This window comes from Silene latifolia, chromosome 11, assembly GCF_048544455.1.
Source record: "Silene latifolia isolate original U9 population chromosome 11, ASM4854445v1, whole genome shotgun sequence".
In the NCBI taxonomy this organism is placed as follows: Eukaryota; Viridiplantae; Streptophyta; class Magnoliopsida; order Caryophyllales; family Caryophyllaceae; genus Silene; species Silene latifolia.
The window spans coordinates 136,768,223-136,770,375 of record NC_133536.1 but is presented as its reverse complement, the minus strand read 5'-3'; the positions used below and the strand labels follow the sequence as shown (position 1 = coordinate 136,770,375).

The 2,153-nt window shown below is 38.4% G+C and overlaps 1 non-coding gene across 1 annotated transcript; it reads left to right on the top strand.

Moving 5' to 3' along the window:
- The first annotated feature begins 380 nt into the window (after positions 1-380).
- On the top strand, positions 381-487 carry LOC141616567 (small nucleolar RNA R71). Its single transcript, XR_012530906.1, has one exon. It is a non-coding gene; the product is annotated as a small nucleolar RNA R71 (small nucleolar RNA).
- The last annotated feature ends 1,666 nt before the right edge of the window (positions 488-2,153 follow it).

Genomic DNA, 2,153 nt, shown 5'->3' with positions numbered 1-2,153 from the left:
CATGTCCCAAAGTTCCACAATTCTCACGTATCTCACTTGGGATTGATGAGGATGCCGTCATGGCATTAACATGATGCTTTGGTGATTTTGAGGCTTCTTCAAGTCTAGCCATAGCTTGTTCAAACTTCAAATTGATTGTGTCAATGTGAGCACTAAGTTGAGCATCCAATTGAGTAACGGAGTACACTTCATGCCTTCCTCCTCTAGTAGCCTTGCGAGGTCTACTATATTGTGAGTTATGGACCGCCATTTCCTCAATCTTGTTCCATGTTTGATTGTCATCAACTTCAGTGAACATTCCATTTGATCCCATGTTGAGAATGTTCCTTGAATCTTCATATAAACCGTTCCAAAGTTGTTGTACCAAGAACCACTCGCTAAGTCCATGGTGAGGACATGAGCGACAAATTCCCTTGAACCGCTCCTAAGCTTCATACAAAGATTCTTCATCCCTTTGCTTAAAACCCGTAATTTGAGCTCTTAGCATGTTAGTCTTTTCCTGTGGGTAGAACTTTTTGTAGAAAGCTAGAGCCAACTTCTTCCAAGAATCAATTCCGAGAGTGGCCTTATCAAGGCCCTTCAACCATTGTTTCGCGGTGCCGATTAGAGAAAAGGGAAATAAGACCCATCGAATTTGGTCTTGGGTTACACCGGTTTGAGAAATCGCATCACAATAGTCACAAAAGTTTTCCATATGAGAATGAGGGTCTTCACTAGGCATCCCCCCAAATTGGCTCCTTTCGACTAATTGGATAAAGGCGGATTTGGCAATAAAATTTCCGGTCAAATGTTGTGGTGTGGGAGTACCATTGGGTAGGTTCTCCTCGGTGGGTACAGAATGTGATGAAAATTTAGGCATTGTAGGTTGATTTTGTGGGGTATCTTGTGTTGGGTTCTCCTCACCTTCTCTTGCAAAAGGGTTGATGAACTCAATAGTTGGTTGAATATCCACTACCTCACTAATACCTTTCAAATTCCTCCTAGCAAATCTCCTATTGTTTGTCAAGGTTCTTTCAATTTCACGATCAAAAGGTAACAAATCACTTTGTGACCTTCTAGACATGCAAAATATCAAACAACTCGAAAACAATTAAAACAAACCTTGAGGAGTTTTACTTCCCCAGGGCAAGAAAGACACAACTAATAACAATATAAGAAAATCTAAATCAAGTTAACACCGTCCCCGACAACGGCGCCATTTTTGATCGGTCCGTTTCGTGTTCACAATTTTAATAGATGTTGTCGTTGGGTCACGTCCGAATCAAAACACAATTTATAGCTTCACAAACAACTCTACAATTAGTAAAGAGGCAAGTAAAGGTCGGATCCCAAGGGACGGGAATTGAGATGAGATTTCTATTGAAACTAGTGGTGTCTTAGAGGTGTCACAATTTGGGTTGATGTAGAAGGTCACTAACTAAATAGCAATGAAAATAAATAAGCAAGATAAATTAAAAGGGTTGTAAACAATTGATAAAAAGCACTTGGGTGTCATAGGGGAATCATGGGAATTGATAATACAAACATGTTCTCAAATTATAAGCAAGCAATTATTGTTGTGATGGATTGAGTTGGGTTATATCTTACAATCCTAGGAAAGTTTGGGTTCCAGAGCCGAATCGATTAGATTGTACAACACCTACAAGTCGACTTAGTCTTCCCTACTCAACAACATGCATGGTCTAATGAGAGTTGAGTTGGTTTATGTCTTACAAGTCTCATTGAAAAGATAGGTGATGGGTAAAAAATGCAAGGATTCATAGGCTCACATTTCATCAAACATAACATGTGCATGAGTTGAGATCAAAACAAGCAAGCAAATAAACCATGAAAGCATATTAATTTAAGCATGAATCATTCCCCATGTTGGTTTCCCCTAATTACCCATTAACCCTAGCTAGGTCACTACTCACTCATTATCATGTTGATCATGCTAGCAAGGTTGTCAATCATACCAACAAAAGGAAACATGATGAATAAATGAAAGTAATTAACAATAATTAAAAAGGGATTAAGAGAATTATACCTACTAATGATTCCAATAATAAAGCAAAGAATAGAAGAAGTACTTGATGCTTGATTGAGAGGTTGTCAATCTCCCAATAATAACCCAAATACTCTTCAATTACCCAAAATAAAGGATGAACAAAAGA